The sequence below is a fragment of the Ctenopharyngodon idella genome, chromosome 22 (genome assembly GCF_019924925.1).
Source record: "Ctenopharyngodon idella isolate HZGC_01 chromosome 22, HZGC01, whole genome shotgun sequence".
In the NCBI taxonomy this organism is placed as follows: domain Eukaryota; kingdom Metazoa; phylum Chordata; class Actinopteri; order Cypriniformes; family Xenocyprididae; genus Ctenopharyngodon; species Ctenopharyngodon idella.
This window is the reverse complement of record NC_067241.1, coordinates 13,541,808-13,562,500: the sequence shown is the minus strand read 5'-3', so window position 1 is coordinate 13,562,500 and position 20,693 is coordinate 13,541,808. Positions and strand designations below refer to the sequence as shown.

General features: G+C 36.1%; 1 protein-coding gene across 1 annotated transcript in view; it reads right to left on the bottom strand.

Moving 5' to 3' along the window:
* Positions 1–9,590, bottom strand: part of kcng1 (potassium voltage-gated channel, subfamily G, member 1) — a 56,137-nt gene extending 46,547 nt beyond the window's left edge. Inside the window, exon 1 of the mRNA XM_051879641.1 lies at positions 9,505–9,590. The gene's annotated coding sequence lies outside the window, so the exon portion shown is untranslated. The remainder of the gene's footprint in view (positions 1–9,504) is intronic.
* Positions 9,591–20,693: the final 11,103 nt, after the last annotated feature.

The following is a 20,693-nucleotide window of genomic DNA, read 5'->3' as shown; positions in this document are numbered from 1 at the left end:
TAGGCCTCAAATGATCCGTTTATTGTTTCCTTCATTACCCGGGAAACGAAGGACGCATTCCAAGGCCACATTTGAAGGGGCCTTCATCGCGCCACTGTGACACAATCGGCCTTCGAAGGATGCAGTCTCTGAATTGAGACTCCAATTGCGTTTTCAGGCCTCCAAAATGCTGTTGGTATGTAAATGAATGGCCAAAACTGTGGTGGCTTTTTCTGGACCTCAGTGATTAACTTCTCTGCAATGTTGTCTGCCATTTTAAATGCGTGAGCCCTTAAATTAGAATGGATTCTGATTGGCTGTCAGTGTTTTATCTTTCAACAGCTGGAAAAAAAATAATTCTGAAAGTGATCTTAGCGATATCGTCTCTCTATGTCATTGTTGTTATAGCTGTGTTGTGGACAGTGCTATTCTTTTATATTTTGAACGATTGTTATCTTTATAGTTATCATTCTTGGTGTGAACAGGCCTTAAGAGCCTAAAAAAATGCTTCAGTGCAAAAGCATTTCTTACATTTGCCATTCCTAGAACGTGTGCACTAAACACAAGGTCATGGCTCTCTTTAAAGAATGCATCCATTTCAATATTTACTTGGTGATGGCTTAAAGCGAAAGCAATGTTTAAACATGTCCTCTGAATAAACTCGAGGGAGAGGTGACTTAGTATAAATATTAATGTTAGCAGTAGAGTTTCTAGCCTGGCTGTGTCAAGCTGTACTTTAGAAGTACAGCGGTTTGGAGATAAAAGAATCCTTGTGAGTTTCTGGTTGCATCCCAATTCACATGCCTTAGCTAAGTGTGTACTTCAGTAGTGAAGGCCGTACATGGGCAATTTTTGACCTTTTAAAAAACTTTCAAATATTCAATTGCCACAATTCATTAGCATTTAACATGAAGTAGTGAAAGCAAAAAAATGATTAAAATTGTAAAAAATCTTGGGGACTAGGACCTTGTACATTAATATAAATTTTAAATTAAAATGTTGATTAATCTTACAGCAACTACAGTACATACATACTTTTGTGTATCAAAATAGGCAAAATACAATTAATACATGCAAATTAATACATGCAAATGCAGCAATTTGCAGCTGACAAAGGACAATTGCAAAAAGAAAAGCAGCAGCAAGGGAAATATATACATAAATTTCAAGCTTTTAAAGGTCCGTTCACACCAAGAACGATAAAGATGACTATAACGATAACTATATTTGCCTCCACACCAACGAACGATAATGGTCTGTTTATTCTAAGCTCACGCGCTGCGGTTTCAAAGCGTGTACAACATGTTTTTGCTGTTCTTGTTGCATTTACATGGCTTTAACCAGCAGATGTCCTCATCATGCTATGTTTCGAGTGAATAGCTAGTATAATCGATCTAATCTAATTTTGCTGACGAAGTCAAATGCTGTATTCTGCTGCCAGGCCAGTAGTTGGCGATGTCACTTAGTAAAGAAACTACTAAGTAAAGAAACCTGTAGGCTGAACAAGTAATTACGCATGTGCATTACGTCATCGTTTTCACAAATTCAAGTTTTTGTAGTTTACAAAGAGACGATAATGGTATCGTTTTCAAAAACTTGCACTTTGAAACCCGTTTTCAAAAGTTTGCATTTTCAGGCCACCAAAACATCGTTTCGTTCATTTCGTGTAAATAAACGACCAAAACGCATAAAAAGTTTTGCGTTTTCACTTGAAATGGTGTCATGTAAATGGCCCCTAAGTAATTAAATGTGTTACGTGAATTTTAGGATCCAGACGGCATGCAAGCAATAAGAAGCGTGTAACGTTGGCTATCTCCGCATGTTTACAGTTATTTGAGCTTCAGCACAGTGATGAGATGAGATGATAATAATATCTGTCATTTGGGCCTCGTAAATGGCCTTTCTCAATTCAGAGACTCATGATAGACTCAGATCACATCCTGCGAGACCCTAATGAGGGCTAGGCCTGTGACGGAAGGACTAATGGCGTCATTACTAGAGTCAAGTTCCCTCCGCTGCCCTTTATTTCAGCACGCTGGGGAATGTCAGCGCAGATATGAGGACGAGGCCTTCCACTTCCCCGGCAGCTGAAGAGCCAATCCATCCAGAGCACTACCCATAAACCCTGTGCCTCACCTCGTATTACAAACACATCGAGAGCGAAGCGTCTTTGCACTTCGACCCCCTCACAAACAGACAGACCTGCATGAAACTGGCCTCGTTGGTATTCCATGCCAGAAACAGAATGGAAGCAAACTCAATTTGCACGTCAGGATGATTGCATGCTGCAGCCGGCAGCCATTTGTGGACTGGCCTCTTAAAACACCACGTGTATGTCTAATACATCAGCTCTTTTGAAAAAAACAGGCCCTTGTGAACTGCATGATGTTGCTACTTGTCGATGTACATGACATATAACAATGTTGTATGTTTGCTAAAACAATCAAACCAGCAATATGGTCATTTCGTAACCTGTAATGCATTTTCAGCCAGTCTTTAATAATATTGGCTCTGAGCATATTCAACAGAATGCAAGTTAACGGCATCTTGAAAACGCAATAAATGGATCTTGGATTGATAAATCAATTGATACAAAATGAGGAAGAGGTCTTTCAGTTGGTTTCACATAGTATTGATCCAGACAAAAAAACACTTGTATAGAAATAACACAGTAATGTACAGCAATGAGAATAAGATCATTACTCAGTGCGGTACTGAGAATTTCAGGATTCTAAAATGTGTTTAGTTTTCATGAAAATGTGTGAAAAAACTTTTAATACTATAGCGTTCCTGTAGCTCAAAGACTTGCAGGGAATGCAAATGATAAAATGCAAAAACGTGAATGCAATATACAGCACATTAGATAAAAGTGTCTGTCAAATGCATAACTTTTATCCAAAGAGATGTGCATTTTATCAGTTGGCGTTGTTGGTGCCATCTTCTACCATTTGATCTACTGCAGGAACACTTGAATGATATTTGTCCATTCCTGCAGAGAAAACATCTAAATGAAGACAAAAGCTTGTCTCCTGTGTATCTGTAAAGGTCATGGTTCCGTCTGAAATGTAATTTTTACGGCTCTAATGGGACACCGAATGCATTAAGTTTTCTCAGAACCTCATGTGGCTCGCCAGAAGATAACCTTCTTTTACATGTGTTTCACTATTTCTGTCTCATTTCATCTGGTGTCAGAAGCACAGCATTCCCAAGCACGTCCAGCAAGATATTTAAAAGTTTCTGTCGACAAAGTCACAGCGACTGCTGTTTGAATTCTGAAGCAGAGAATGTGTTATATTCAGAGCGGATTTTAACAGAACAAAATGGTGTGTCAAAATCAATTAGCGCTTGGAGGATTGAGAGATCACAGATTGGAGGGTCATAATTATAACCTGCTCTTGGCTGGCAGTTTTTCTTTTCAACAAGATTGATCTGCATAATTGCAGAAAGGAGTCAGGAGACAGTATGTCTGACAGGATGTTTTTTGGAGGTTCTCAGAAGACAAACAAAAGGCTCCTACAGGATTTCTGGTCTGATGGATCTGCCGATGTGAATGACGGGTTTGATAACCCACCTCACACAGTAGCGAAAGACAGCTGGATTTATAAACGACTTGATGACTCACTAAAATGAAACGCAGAATATGAAAAGCCTGGAAGTATTGTGTTTTAGTTTACTGCTATTGAACTGATTTTAATTAAAATATCTCATTTTGAAGCTAGTACTTCACTTAAAGAGGCCATGTTTTATTTTTCCCTCATATAATGTTAGTCAAGGGTTCTTGCACTAGGGCTGTCAAATCGATTAATCGTGATTAATCTCATCTGACATAAAAGTTTGTGTTTACATAATATATATGTGTGTGTGTATATGTCTGTATATATGTCTTACACACACAGAGACACACACAAATATAATAATATATATACAACCCAAATTCCAGAAATGTTGGGACGTTTTTAAATTTTAATAAAATGAAAACTAAAAGACTTTCAAATCACATGAGCCAATATTTTATTCACAATAGAACATAGAGAACATAACAAATGTTTAAAGGGAGAAATTTTACAATTTTTTCTCCTCTAAATGAGCTCATTTCAAATTTGATGCCTGCTACAGGTCTTAAAAAAAAGTTGGCATGGGGGCAACAAATGGCTTTTTTGAAATTTTGAAAAGATTCAGCTGGGAGAACATATAGCAACTAATTAAGTTAATTGATATCAGGTCTGTAACATGATTAGCTATAAAAGGGATGTCTTAGAGAGGCAGAGTCTCTCAAAAGTAAAGATGGGCAGAGGCTCTCCAATCTGTGAAAGAATGTGGAAAAAGATTGTGGAAAACAATGTTCCTCAACGTCAAATTGCAAAGGCTTTGCAAATCTCATCATCTACAGTGCACAACATCATCAAAAGATTCAGAGAATCTGGAGAAATCTCTGTGCGTAAGGGACAAGGCTGAAGACCTTTATTGGATGCCCGTGGTCTTTAGGGCCCTCAGACAACACTGCATCACTCATCAGCATGATTGTGTCAATGACATTACAAAATGGGCCCAGGAATACTTCCAGAAACCACTGTCGGTAAACACAATCCGCCGTGCCATCTGCAGATGCCAACTAAAGCTCTATCATGCAAAAAGGAAGCCATGTGTGAACATGGTCCAGAAGCGCCGTCGTGTCCTGTGGGCCAAGGCTCATTTAAAATGGACTGTTTCAAAGTGGAAAAGTGTTCTATGTTCAGACCAAATTTGACATTCTTGTTGGAAATCACGGATGCCGTGTCCCCTGGGCTAAAGAGGAAGGAGACCTTCAAGTGTGTTATCAGCGTTCAGTTCAAAAGCCAGCATCTCTGATGGTATGGGGGTGCATTAGTGCATACGGTATGGGCAGCTTGCGTGGTTTGGAAGGCACTATGAATGCTGAAAGGTATATAAAGGTATTAGAGCAACATATGCTCCCCTCCAGACGACGTCTATTTCAGGGAAGGCCTTGTGTATTTCAGCAGGACAATGCAAAACCACATACTGCAGCTATTACAACAGCATGGCTTCGTCGTAGAAGAGTCCGGGTGCTGAATTGGCCTGCCTGCAGTTTAGATCTTTCACCTATAGAAAACATTTGGCGCATCATTAAACGAAAAATACGTCAGAGACGACCACAAACTCTTCAACAGCTGGAAACCTATATCAGGCAGGAATGGGACCAAATTCCAACACCAAAACTCCAGAAACTCATAACCTCGATGCCCAGACGTCTTCAAACTGTTTTGAAAAGAAGAGGAGATGCTACACCATGGTAAACATGCCCCCGTCCCAACTATTTTAAGACCTGTAGCAGGCATCAAATTAGAAATGAGCTCATTTTGTGCATAAAATTGTAAACATTTCTCAGTTTAAACATTTGTTATGTTCTCTATGTTCTATTGTGAATAAAATATTGGCTCATGTGATTTGAAAGTCTTTTAGTTTTCATTTTATTCAAATTTAAAAAACGTCCCAACATTTCCAGAATTCGGGCTGTACATACATATATATTTTGTAAACACAAACTTTTATGTTAGATGTGATTAATCACGATTAAACGATTTGACAGAACTAAAAATATATATTTTTTTTAATTTAGCTGTTGTTGCCAACTGTTGTCTCAAATTCTTAAAATTATTCAACTTGGAAAGTTGGAATTAAATACTTAAACAGTGAAAGAGCGCTACTTGACTTCCAACTTGGAAACTTGTGCAAAAATCTAAAACAAGAGCTCCAAATTTGCTGATATGTGGGTGTATGAAGTCACACAAACATGGTGGCACCTAGGAAGAGGCACATTATCAATGCCAATGTTCAATTTTCAGCAAACATAATGCATGAATCAAAGGTCCAACAATACAAAATAATAAAACCAAAATAAAAAAAACTAAATCAGTAAACCCAGACCTTAGTCAGGTTAGACGCCATATTGAATTTAACATGGATGAAACTGGCTGTGAGGGATAGACTTAGCAGGTTTTGTCTACTGAAAGTTTTTTTTTAGTCAACAACAACAGTATAATCCAACCACGCTGATTTGCATTGTGAACATTAGAGTATGTCTACGTAGAACATTTAACTCAAAAATTAAAGAAAAATCCTTTTTTAATGCTTTATTAATCCTAGCTGGCTTGCAGATGAACAAACAGAACTGCACAGAAGAGACAGAAGAGCTAAACTTGTTTTCCACCCTGACTTGTTAATTGTGTTATTACTGTGGATGGTGGACGCTGTCTTCCTCTTCATCTCTGGAGATATAACTGCAGATTGACCCTGCTACTCTGTTCCTCACAGCTAGTATACTAATATTAGCAAACTGTTATGCTGATAGCACCCTGCCCCCACAAAGCAGCATTTACACAAGCCCACTATAAGTTATCGAATAACAGCACTGATGGAGCGTTATCTTGTTCTTAGAGACAAATGTAATTTAAAAGATCCATTATTGAAATTCGAACATTGCGTACAAGTGTAAGTAGATTAAATGGGACCTATTATGCAAGATTCACTTTTACATTGTTTTTTAACATAATTATGTGTCCGCAGGGTGTGTACACTACATAACCACACTATTATGGTAAAAGTCCATCCACCCTGTTTGTTATTTTCCCATGAGAGACGGCCCTATTAGCTTAGCTCCTCGAAAAGTGAGCCACACACCGTCCACCATGTCGTAATGACAAAACGTGTAAGTGCAGAGGATAGAGCAAAACAAAACACTGGTCACGAATTAGAAGTCTAAAATGAAAAGTTTTAAAGAGAAATGTTCACCACTGTTCCTTCCTTGGACCACTTTTGATAGATACTGACCACTGCAGACTGGGAACACCCCACAAGAGCTGCAGTTTTGGAGATTACATAAATTTAATATATTTTTTTAATTTTGTAATGTCTTGGTTATTTCTTTTACCGATTTCAATGTTATCCTTAACAAACTAAATAATACAGAGTAACAAGTGTGGTGCAGAATTGCATCTGACAAAGAAAATGACATGCAAGCATCCTTATCATGCTCAGCGTGCAAACTGAATCTGTGAAGACACTTTTTCAGTTTGTATTCTCTATCAGTTCTTACCCATAAGCCACAATTTTTCACCTATCTATTAGATATCACAGAAAAAAAACCCTCTCGTCTTGGAATCAATAAAAGCAGTTTATTAAAAAAGTGCTGAAGGACAATAAATCAATTGTGAGGTCTGTTTACTGGAGGCTCAGAGTTTAAACAACAACACACAGGATCACATTTTGATGAACACACTGTACGTGTTTTGGCCTCTGTAATGGCATAGGCTCAGGTGTAGAAAAACATTCCCAGATCGCTCACAGCCCCAGAGGGGCTTTTAAACGTTTTCATCCAGGTGATGTTGATCCAAGGTCGTGACCCTTTCCTTCCACCAGCGGGAGCGTCGCTCCTTCGGAAATGGGCTGTTTTCACACGGCGCAGAGGGAATTAAAGACTTTGTTCTCCAGTGAAGCAGGATGATGGACTCTGACCGACAGAGCAGCCTTTGAAAGACGCAGAGGTGAAAGAAAACCCTGAAGAGGCTGCTGTGACGTGCAGCCTCAGGCTTCAAAGGTGAAGGAGACAATGCAAGAGAGCGTCTGTGATTCTGGTACCTGGTGTGAGCCTCTCATCAGTGCGGCTGATTGCACCGCAGTGAACACGCTCTGATTGAGTATGTGACAAGGGCTCTGGCAGTGTAAGGAAATTTACTGTAAAAATGATCAAATTTGATGTCACAAACGAACATGTTTTGATATGTGCCACTGCTCAAGTTTTAATGCAACAAAAATAAAAATAAAAGTGGAAAAAGACCAATTGTGATCTAGTATAATGTGTATACACAATGCAGACTTGATTATTCTTTCCAGCATTTAAAAGCAGTTTCTAGCAGTTAAAGTGGACCTATTATACCCTTTTTCAAAGTCTTGATTTTGCTGTCAATAGAATAGCTTTTCATGCTTGAGGGCCCTATTTTAACAATCTAATGGTCGGCGCAACAGGTGCATGGTCCAAAAGGGTTGTACCTAGTCTCTTAATGAGTCATGGGTGTGTTTTGGGCGTAACATGCAATAAACCAATCAGAGTGTCATCTCCCATTCCCTTTAAAAGCCAGGTGCACTTGCGCCATGGCGGATTCGCTATTTACATGGCGCCATTGACTTTAGAGCAGGTTTCAGCTGGTCAATAACACAGTCGTTTTCAGTTGCCTCAAAATAGCAACACGCCAACAATGCGCCTGAACACATCTCGTTTTCAGACCAGCACGCCCATGGGCGAACAGATGGGTGTGAGTGCATTTGCTATTTAAACAACGTGGGAGCTGGACGTGAAAATGATAATTGCGTCGGGCTGAAACTCGCAAAAAACACTTGCGTCGCGTCCAGCGGCGCATTGTGCCGGGTGTATGATAGGGCCCTGAATGTTCAAAAAACAATTATTTTTCACATATTTTGTTGCAGCACCTCTCTTCCCAGTCTGTCAGTAATGCTCTGATTAGTTCCTGTCTCTATGAAGTCTCTCCTTCTGAAAAGTGCAACGTGCTCTGATTGGTCAGCTGAACCAGTGTGTTGTGATTGGTCAACCGCTTCAAGCGTGTTTTGGAAATGTCACACCCCTTACCATAACCAAAAGTTTCAGCACACTACTAATAAGGAATATTGTGACATTCATTCTCTCAAGAAAACTCAAGAAAATTTCGCACAGGACACGCTTTTGCATTTTTTTTTTCACTGTTAAATCAAAGTTCATGTGCCCGACTAATAGTGTCATGTCATGTGTCAGGAGCAGTGTTGGGGGTAACACATTACAAGTAACATGTTTTTTAAAACATTACAAGTAACACGTTGTCATGATCACCAGCTGGAGTGCCCTTAACAGCCACCAGAGGGCACTCAACCCCGGACTACTGCCTCACTATAACGGACTCAATTTCCCATAACCCACTGCCCAGCTGAATGTAATCAGCCAGTTCATTACCTTGTTAGTTTCTGCCTATATTAACCTGGTTCATTCAGTCACTCATCGCTAGGTCTTGTATGTCTGTAGTTACTGCAATTCTGAGCCTTCGTACCTTGTTTCTCCCGTTTTTTGTTTTTTCCTGGTTTCATTGTATTTTCCCTGTATTTTTCTGTTTTTGCCCTGGAATTTATCCTTGTTTTATGTTTGGACTGCCCACTCTGTGTTTTGACCTTTGCCTGGTTTTTTTATTATGATTGTGTATTACCCTCTGATTAAAATACTGCGTTTGGATCCTCAACCATTCGTGTCTTGAAGCAGTATCATTACACACATCATGTTTTTTTGAGGACGCCACCTTAAAATAAAACTTCTCACGTTTGATGCAGCCAATCATTTTCCATTTTTAAAACAATGGAGCTATCAGATAAATCAGGGGGCAAGATAAATATTTCAGCTATACTTAATGTGTACAGGTGATCTGCACTCCAATTGGTTGTTGCCATATTGTGTCACTGTTCATTTACATAAAGTTGAATTCTGCTCACCTTTGTTGGATCATCAACAGCTCCTGTTGCTCAAGTCGCCTCAAATCACCAACATGTAGTTGAATGCCCTTGAACATCCCTACAGCCTGGAAACATTGACAATGTTCAACAGTTTCAACTAAAATCTCACACTTACTGTGCAATTGTACAGTTTGCAATATTATTTCATACAGTAAACACTGATTTATTAGCCGTCATGGACTACTAATCAAGTGTGTGAGTCATTTTATTACTTTCGTTAAAGGGCAAGTATTCAGGGACAATAATACATTAATCAAAACAACCATTATGATTTTTTAGACTATATAATTAACAAGACAATATCATTAATTAGAACTGTAATTCCACTGATGCTCTAGTTGTAATGAATAAATGTTATTGGCTTGTGACTCACCGAGTTTATATCGATTCCGAAGGAATCCAAGGCAAACATAATCCCCCTGAAATGAACAATACAGACACAGGATTTGCAATGCAAATTCAATTTCACCACTGGAGTTTCAATTAATAGAGTTACAATGACAAAGGATTGTAATTTCAGGAGAGGCACCTGTATAATTTTCTGTGCAGCTTTGCAAGTAATTGAGACGAGATAAATAACTAACAAATTAAGGAAGACAAGTAATGATCATGTTCAGATATACTGTATGTTTACATATTGAGATTATCAATAAAATGATTTTGTTTCATGCCATAATGTGGCATTTCAGATTTCTACACTGTAAAAAGTGAAAATGAGTTATGCAAATGTGAGTCTCTTTACACATTTTCAGCTACTGTTAGAAGGCAAGTTCAGGTGTTACATGGGGAAAAAAGACAATTCAGAGACACAAAGTCTATCTATTTCCAATTAAAGAATTCTTGTTCGGCTTCTGAGAAAAAAAAGAGATAAAAATACATTTTGTTTTAAGTTTAAAGCTGTTTCTATGGATACAGCATTGTTGCTATGTGACAGAGAGTGTAGAAAACATGTGGCATGTGTAAGGTTCAGTCTAGTACATGCCTACTATAATCTGTATTCTGTGTGATTATATGTAGAAACATCCCGTCAATCATACTCAATGCGCAGATACACGTATGTTTCAGCATCAGCAATCAACTCAGAAAGAGTCCTGGACAAAATAAGAAGATCACACACAGAAAACACATTTTTTAGAGACTTTAAGAGATTTTTAAATGTAGTTTTGCCAGTCACTGAGCCATGAAATTAATAAAGATAAACCAGTTTGGTGCAAGAATTAAATGCTTTCATTGGGAAAACAGCAGTTCTTGAGAATGACACGCAAGCTTTATCAACACGTTCATTTAAAAGCAAGTTAAAATATTATTATTTATTATTTAATGTAAAGTTTTAATTTATTTAAATATTTTACTGTATTGTATTTTATTTTATTTATTATTTCATGTAAAGTCTGTAATTTATTTAAACATTTTATTGTATTATATTTTAATTATTTATTATTTAATGTAATGTTTGTAATTCATTTAAATATATTGTATTGTAATGTATTGTATTTGGTTTATTATTTATTGTAATGTTTGTATTTTTTTAAATATTTTATTGTATTATATTTTAATTATTTACTATTTAATGTAATGTTTGTAACTCATTTAAATATTTTATTGTATTGTATTTTTTATTTATTATCTAATGTAATGTTTGTAATTTATTTAAATATTTTACTGTATTGTATTGTATTTGTTTATTATTTATTGTAATGTTTGTAATTTATATAAATATTTTATTGTACTATATTTTTTATTTATTATTTAATGTAATGTTTGTAATTTATTTAAATATTTTATTGTATTATATTTTAATTATTTATTATTTAATGTAATGTTTGTAATTTATTTAAATATTTTATTGTATTATATTTTAATTATTTATTATTTCATGTAATGTTTGTAATTCATTTAAATATTTTATTGTATTGTATTTTGTTTATTTATTGTAATGTTTGTAATTTATTTAAATATTTTATTGTATTATATTTTTTATTTATTATCTAATGTAATGTTTTTAAATATTTTATTGTATTATATTTTTATTTATTATTTAATGTAATGTTTGTAAATATTTTATTGTATTATATTTTAATTATTTATTATTTAATGTAATGTTTGTAATTAATTTAAATATTATATTGTATTTTGTTTATTATTTTTTGTAATTTTTGTAATTAATTTAAACATTTTATTGTTTTATATTTTAATTATTTATTATTTAATGTAATGTTTGTAATTCATTTAAATAATTTATTGTATTATATTTTTTATTTATTACTTAATGTAATGTTTGTAATTTGTTTAAATATTTTATTGTATTATATTAGCTATTAGTAGCTATTAGATCAAATCAGCTCAAGAGATAAATTAGCTCAAGTTCAGAAGATCTGCAGCACTATTGTTAAAATATGGCTGTTTTTATTATCCAAGTCTTGTCTACGCTGAATCTACTGAAGTTCTCTCTTTTCTAGTCTCTATGTTTTTATAGTTTCACAGTTAAATACACAATTCTGAAAGTAATGGAAGGTTTACATAATAAAGTCCAAGAAAAAGACAATAATTAACCTATAAATTTTCAGATATTCTTATATACATATATGATACTACAGTATCATCATTCCTCTACTGTAAGTCACTTTGGATAAAAGTGTCTGGTAAATGTATGAATGTAAAAGCAAATCAGAGCCACTGCATGCTGTTTACAATCAGTCTGCACCGATTACTCCAAGATAAACAGAACAAAATTGAGAGAGAGAGGGGAATTATTTTGATTACTTGCTATGCAGAAAGTCTCTCATCCCTGTCAGTCTGGACACAAACTCCATCCAGAATACCAAGTAGCTCAGATCCAATTTTAATTCACTCGTGCTCTCCATCTGAGCCAGCTAAATGTGAACAACTATTTTCTCTGGAAGTATGTGACAGTATGCTCGATTAAGGATATTTTCTCTGTCCAGATTTCTCTTTTAAATTAGGGTCCTGTGATCCATACGTTCATCTATTTAACATGATCATTACAGCACATACATAGACGACGCAACGTGACCTGTCACAATCACACCCTGCTGCACACACGTCTCTGTAAGAGAGCACCACGCCATAAAGAGAATCCATGTCATTCCTGCTGTAGAAATAATGACTACTTTGGCCAGTTATTTGTGGTGATGGACAGCTCTACAACGGAGACCAAACTCCCAAAGATGCTTCAAACAGATGGAAACAGCTTGAAGCTCGTAATTAAAAGTTGATGTTTTTTTTTTTTTTTTTTTGGGGGGGGGGGGGGGGGGGGGGGGGGTTGTCGCATACTATTTGACATGAATAATAACAAGGCTTTACAGTTGAGACATGCATACGTGTTGAACGGACTGTGTCTAAATACTGCATCTAGTAGGTCTGTTCCAAAACCTAGTGTGCTTTCTACCAAGACAGCCTTTTAAAGGTGCAGTAAGTGATTTCTGAGAATCATTGTTGAACAATGTTGATATTTGAAATCAACCCAAACAAACACACCCCTTCCTTCATTGCTCCACCCCCAAAATGCACGAACACGGAACACAAGAGTGGATGTCTCTTTATCATAGCAGAAGCTTCGCGAAAAAGAAAGTGAAAAAGATGAAAAAACAACAAGAACAAAACATGAAAATTCAGTACACAAGTCTATTCAAGCAAGAGTTGGTTGTCAGTTAGTTGCCAGCTGCACACACTCAAAACTAATGTTACTCACGTATGGAGCAGAAACAACACAACCTCAGCATCCATTTTCAGGCCTTCCCGCTTAGGCCCCTTCAGTGCTGGAAAGCTTTTCTAATATTAACGAGGGTCCTCAAGCTCTTGCCTGATCATAACTCTTCTTTTTCCAGTGATATTCCTCTGATTTTTTTCTCTATTATAATGTCTCTCAGCCATCTCTCTTTCTACAGTTTTTCTTGAAATCTCCCTCTTGCTCACTCTCTCTCTTCCCCCATCATGAGTGGACACGCCCCCTACCACTGATTGGCTACAAGTTTGTTGTGTTTTTCAAAAATTGCTTACTGCACCTTTAAGACACCATTAGCAAAGACTAATGGAACCTATAACAACTTTAAAGACATTTTTTAAAAAGCAAAAACTAATACAAATAACAAAAGAAAAAATAAAATTGGAAATTGGAAAATATAATAATATAATTCAAAATATTAATAAAAATAGTATGTTAATGATAGTAAAATAACACTGGCTAAAATAGCTCTATGAAATCACTCATAATTGTGGATAAGACAACATATTTATTTGTTATAAAATACTTTCAGACTAAAAAAAGTATGGAAGCTGCTTCTACCTCAGAGAAATTAATAAATAAAATAATTACAAATATAAATAAAACTTTTTTATTTTTACAAATAGTACATAATGTATAGTTGACTAATTTACTTGTTTATTCTGTGTTTATCTATGCTGAAGTATTGCATCTATCTTAGCAACATGATAAGTTGTTTCTTAAAGCATTTCAAATCAGTCACTTTTGTGGTTTGCATTTCAGTATGCTGCCTTAGACATGAAACACACAGCAAGCTTACAAGGTTTTTTAGTCTTGAAAAGCAGACAGCCCTTGATGGCTTGGCTAGCTACATCAGATAGATGCTCTCTTCGTTCTAATAAAGTCGGGATCACAAACAATAAGGCCACTAAGAGTCAGGCCTGACTGAATGATTCATTAAAATGAGAAGAAAAGGTCACGGCACTGGAGGACATGTTACATAGGAGCGCTGAAGTTGTGATGGACATCCGGTGACTGTTCACACAATGATCCATCTGCACTGGGCAACATGCCATTAGACTTGCTCAAAGAGGACATTATGACTATTTTCAATGTGTGTGCTATAATTTTAACATTTTTTTTTTTCCTGGTACATGGAGAAGATAGAAAATAGCCATAATAATAAAACACCATGCAATAAAGATAATTAATTTAATAATGGAAATATCACTGGGCTCGTTATGGGTTTTTATTATACTAATGGAGGTCAAAGGCCACGATATACTTCAAGCAAAATCGAAGAACGAACTGATGTGACATCATTTAGAACAAAATCAGGTCAAAATGAGCTTTCTTTGGAAAGCTGAAACAGCTTGCCAAAGCGAACTTCACGAGTTCACACTTACAAATAATCAGATAGAGTAAAGTAGTATGTGTATTTGACGTGCTGTCTGAGAAGAGGGCTCCAAGCTCTGTATTTTGGCCCGAACACAGAGTACTCCCCCCGTATCTCTGGTTAAAAGGCACCTATTATGCCCCTTTTCACAAGATGTAATATAAGTATCTGGTGTCCCCAGAATGTGTCTGGAAGTTTCAGTCCAAAATACCCCACAGATCATTTATTAGAGCTTGTCAAATTTGCCCCATTTGGGTGTGAGCAAAAACACGCCGTTTTTGTGTGTGTCCCTTTAAATGCAAATGAGGTCCTGCTCCCAGACCCCTTTCCAGAAGAGGGTGGAGCTTTAACTGCACTTCAGTTGCTCAACAACAACAAAGCTGGAGAATCTCACGCAGCCAAAATGAGGATTGTCAGTAACGGTGTTCAGTCTTGAAAACAGGAACACACTGGAGAGCTGCTTTATAGTAGAAAATGAAGAAACATGATACGGAGACTTTTTTCATGTTTAATACAGCGGCTTGATTTTAAGCAATCTATTGTATAAAGTGCTATATAAATAAACGTGACATGACTTTACTAGAGTGCCGAATTGCAGAGCTCGTGCAAACATATTGTTGCTATGATCAGATGCTTTTCTTTATTAAAAAATGCTTGCTGTTTTCTCAGTTTTGTTGTGTGTTTATTTTCTTATTGAAAGGAAAGCGCACACCACATTTACATTTTCATCTAAACGCCGCTCTCAGCAGTGTGGGCGGGACGGATGTTCGCCAACAGTATATTACTGGTCACGTATTTAGAACTTCGTTTTACCCCTAAATTCAGAACATGAGTATATCGGGGCCACTTTATAAACCTATAGTACAGCAAAACTTCCCAAACTTCTTATCAATTTCCCTTCTCTCAAAGCTATGCTTTTTTTTTCTTATTAGGCACATAATGACTATATGCTGTTGGAGGGACAGCTGATTGCTTGAAATGATTTGGGATGCCACTAATTACACACATTAAAAGGCCGTGTTAAAAAAAAAAAACAGATAAGAGACTGTATAATTAAGCTTCCCACTCACTTCACTTTAATGTCTGTATGTGTGTGTGTGTCAAGAGACCCCATGAACGCAGTGGGGGACATTTTGAACAGTGGGAAAACATGTGATTTGGACTTGGCAGGTCCGTCACTGTGCAGCTGTATGATGCACGTGCCGATCGAATGTTTGCGATGATGACTCCATAACAGAACAACAAGAGTCTGAAGCCAACATTGGGAGAAGCAGGGTCATTATCACTAATGAAAACTATTGTGAAAAACAAGGGAAAGAATTAAAAAAACTTATATTTGCAAAAGAATGAAAATAACACTGCAACTGTGATGAAAATCTAAATAAAAACATATGTTTGCAAACTAAACGACTTACAGAAACTTTATTTTTCATTTTTTCAATCAATTCTGGATAGCCTAACTTACACTACTCATCCTAACCAAACTTTTGACTATTCTATTGAAAATGTCGTTGTAGATGATACAAACATCTCTAACTCTTGAATATGAATATATGGGCCACTACCAAAAAAAAAAAAAAACACATTTAAAAAGCATTTAAGTATATTCAAATTTTAGATGTTTACTAATATCCTTCTATTATCTATTAAATCCCACGATAATTTTTAAAATATCAGCAAGCTTAATATATAAAATCATCATTTATTGGGTAGCTACTTTCAATTGGGAGGTGGCTGTCCCGAACCCTAACCCCTAAATTTCAACTTGTGTAAATGATATTGAAATAATTTTTGCAATTTTTTCCATTGTTGTTTTTAAAAATAAATATTCCTGTGACCCTCCCTCTCATAGCCTTTCTTTCATAGTAGATATATGTACCTTCATTTTGAGTTAAATGTGTTCAAAAGTCTGAAAATCTGTGTGTAACTTTACGGAACGTCACTACCAAACACCTTTTTTCTGCAATTAAGCAAACTTTTTTGGGTGTTATTCAATAAAATGTATATTTTATGTGTGTACAACTGTTCAGAACTGTGCTAGCTAACCATGTGCTGATTATCATCTTTGAGCTAGGCTCAAAAGTATCAAAAATTGTCATTACCTAAACAGTCATGACAAAACGTCATCATTGTTTTGGTAGTGACAAAAGGGAACACATAATAATTTATTTGGGGGAAATGAACAAAATTTTTGTACAGTTATGCAAATCATTAGTATTTTAATATGTTTTAGTAGTGTTTTAGTATGTGTGTTAAAATTCTGTAATGAGATATGGTGGCTACCAACACATTACTGTCACTACCAAAAATGTGCAGTCACGGCTGAAACATGGGATGTTTTGTCAAAAATAATGTATATTAAATTATCAACTAAGATGTTATGATAGTGTTTGGTTCAAATGAATCCTTAACTTGAAATCAGTATGATTAACTTGATGATATGCCTTTTACAAAGAAAAACTGGATTCAAAATACAACAAATCTCATAAATTACACTTGAAATATTGTTGAAATTGTAATTGTTATTGATTTACCTGTGAAAACTTTTTTATATATATATATATATATATATATATATATATTTGCAAGGTAGATGTAAACAAAATCTTAATAGGTCAATGTAACCCTTCTTATTAAATTATTTATTATTGTGTTTCGGTAGTGACAAATTTGAGGAGAGGAAAAATATTCCAAAACATTCTGAAAAAACAATATGAGAATTAACTGCACAATTACTAGAAATGTGTACCTTGGATATTATAGAATTTGCATATGTACAATATTTGTGGGAAAAGACATTTTTTTCAAGTCGTTTCCAACTCTGACTTTGAAGTTAGAATGGCCCATATAGAATATTTCAAAAGTGGGTACTTACAATTTACTGCTAAATGTAGTAGCAGATGGCGCATTTAAAGCATGTTTAATGTCGTATTCATTCGTATATAAGACCCTGTAGCTTTGGTATCATAATCGATGAACACCAATCAGATCATCTGTGCTAGATGTGTAAGACTGAGCTGAGGGTGGATGGCAGTGCTCATGATGGCAGCACAGATGGCTCTGGCACTGCACAACATATAAGTGTGTAGAGATCATCCAGTCTTTCCCTCCAAATGTCGAAAATGTTTGCACTGTAGTTTATAGCGCAGGGAGTCTTTTAAAGACACTGCTTCACAAGACTCTCTTAAATGTTCAGACTGAATCGTCTAAGAAATGATGGAAAAATTGTTTTATTTCCAAATGTTCTAAAATGTTGGTGAGCAATATGGTTAAACCAGCTAGACCATCACCAAACCAGCATGGAAATTTGTGCTGTTATAAGCTGGTCTTGTCAGAAAAGACCTAACTTCCTATTTAATTCCCCCTGATGTGCTAAACAAATCAATATATTTCAGAAAAACAAAGCAGGCGGTCTGCATACAAAACCAGTTTAAGTCGAGAGTGGACAAATCACAGGAAATGTACAGATCAATGCACAACACACGATTACAAACTGGCTCCACCAGCAGCAGAGGCAATGAAAAGACCATAACATGAATCACTCAGCTGGAGACTTACAGATATCACGGGCTGCACTGAAGAAGGCGGTTACATGCCTTTGTCTGCTTTCTCTCACACAGGGTCTAATTGGACATCTCTGTCTTCATACTGACAGCGAGGGGGAAATCTAACTAGCAGACAGTGAACTGGATTAGTACTGTATCTCAATACTCATTATAAGGCAAAGAGTCTATATGTCACACACAATGGGGTCCAAAAGTTTGAGAGCACTAATGGAATAGCAAGAGCTTATATTTAGCATTTTACTTATTTAATAAAAATATTTTAATTGCAAATATATAGCCTATGAGTCAAAATCTGCTTAAGGGGTAATAATGGAGCAACAGTTTAAAAGTGATTTTTCACTATTATTTACAACAGGATCTGCATTTTCATTGGTTTAAATAGAAGATTTCTGTTATGAGACCAAAATAACTGCATCAAAACCACTTTCCTGGTAAAAATGGACTTTGGTTCCAAGTCGGTACTGAAGTTTTAAAAATGTGATACCAGCATTTCCCTCTATCATTTTGAGCGCTGTTGAACAGATTCCTAAATACCTCTGATTGGCCACGTGTTCAAGCGCTCAACATATACAGGTGCTGGTCATATAATTAGAATATCATCAAAAAGTTCATTTTTTTATTATAAATTATTTTTAAAAATGAAACTTTCATATATTCTAGATTTCCTACATGTAAAGTAAAACATTTCAAAAGTTTTTTTTTTTTAATTTTGATGATTAGAGCGTACAGCTCATGAAAGTCCAAAATCCAGTATTTCAAAATATTAGAATATTTCCTAAGATCAATCAAAAAATGGATTTGCAAAACAGAAAAGTTCAAGTTCTTAAAAGTATGTTCTTTTGTGCACTCAATACTTGATCGGCAGGACATATTACAGCAAATGACTTGCTCCTAGCACAAATTACTGCATCAGTGAAGTGTGGCATGGAAGTGATCAGCCTGTGGCACTGCTGAGGCACTATTGAGCCTTCAGATCATCTGTATATTGTTGGATCGACTGTTTCTCATCTTTCTCTTGAAAATATCCCATAGATTCAGGTCAGGCATATTGGCTGGCCAATAAAGCACAGTAATATCATGCTCAGCAAACCACTTGGAAGTGGTTTTTGCACTGTGGGCAGGTGCTAAAGTCCTGCTGGAAAAGGAAATCAGCATCTCCATAAAGCTTGTCAGCAGATGGAAGCATAAAGTGCTCCAAAATCTCCTGGAAGATGGCTGCATTGACTTTGCACTTGATAAAACACAATGGACCAACACCAGCAGACGTCACGGCCCCCCCAAATCATTACTGACTTCAGAAACTTCACACTAGACTTCAAGCAGCTTGGATTCTGTGCCTCTCCAGTCTTCCTTCAGACTCTGGGACCATGATTTCAACATGAAATGCAAAATTTACTTTTATCTGAAAAGAGGACTTTCGACCACTGTTCACTGTCCAGTTCTTTTTCTCCTTAGCCCAGGTAAGATGCTTCTGACGTTGTCTCTGGTTCAGAAGTGGCTTGGTAGTCCTTTTCCTGAAGATGTCTGAGTGTGGTGACTCTTGAGGCGCTGACTCCAGCTTCATTCTACTCATGAAGAAGCTCTCCCAAGTGTTTAAATCGGCTTTACTTGACAGTATTCTCAAGCTTGCGGTCATCCCTGTTGCTTGTGCACCTTTGCCTACCCAATTTCTTCCTTCCAGTCAACTTTGCATTTAATATGCTTTGATACATCACTCTGTAAACAGCCACCCCATTCAGTAATGACCTTCTGTGACTTACTCTCTTTGTGGAGGGTGTCAATGATTGTCTCCTGGACCATTGCCAAGTCAGCAGTCTTCCCCATTAGTGTGGTTTCAAAGAACAAAAGATACCCGGAATTTATACTGTAGGGATGGTCATTTAATGAAACTCAAATGTAAATATTCTAATATTTTGAGATACTGGATTTTGGACTTTCATTAGCTGTACGCTCTAATCAACAAATTTACAAAAAAAAACTTTTGAAATGTTTTACTTTACATGTAGGGAATCTAGAATATATGAAAGTTTCATTTTTTAAAATAATTTACAATAAAAAAATGAACTTTTTTACGATATTCTAATTATATGACCAGCACCTGTATGTCTCTGATTGGCCGTTGTGTTCATGCACTCAACAGATATGTCTGTGATTGGCTACAATGATCAACGCTTCAAAAACATGTTGTAAATAGAACATCGGAGTGAAATACTCCACACTGCATGCTAAAGAGAATAAACGCCAATCAATTTGAAAAAGTGGGTTTGTGAACATTGTTCAACATGTTGGTTTTGACGGACATTGTTTATGTATGAAATACGCATTCTGATTCTGACATTCCTAATTTGAATATTTTCTATTCTTGACTGATCTTTTTTTCATAATTTTGGCAATAGATGAACTGTTAAATGAGTGACTTGAGATGAGTCCCTGTAGTCGTCCAATTTGACTATTGTTGTTTCACTACAGTGGTTCAGGCTGC